The following is a 251-nucleotide window of genomic DNA, read 5'->3' as shown; positions in this document are numbered from 1 at the left end:
AAAGCAGTTTTTTCCAATTCTGTGAAGAAAGTCATTGGTAGCTTAATGGGGATGACAATGAGTCTATAAATTACCTTGGGCAGTATGGCCATTTTCACGATATTGATTCTTCCTATCCGTGAGCATGATATGTTCTTCCATTTATTTGTGTCCTCTTTTATTTCACTGAGCAGCGGTTTGTAGTTCTCCTTGAAGAGGTCTTTTACATCCCTTGCAAGTTGGATTCCTAGGTATTTTATTCTCTTTGAAGC

This window comes from Mandrillus leucophaeus, unplaced genomic scaffold (assembly GCF_000951045.1).
Source record: "Mandrillus leucophaeus isolate KB7577 unplaced genomic scaffold, Mleu.le_1.0 Scaffold901, whole genome shotgun sequence".
Taxonomy (NCBI): Eukaryota; Metazoa; Chordata; class Mammalia; order Primates; family Cercopithecidae; genus Mandrillus; species Mandrillus leucophaeus.
Note: the sequence above shows the minus strand (reverse complement) of the source record.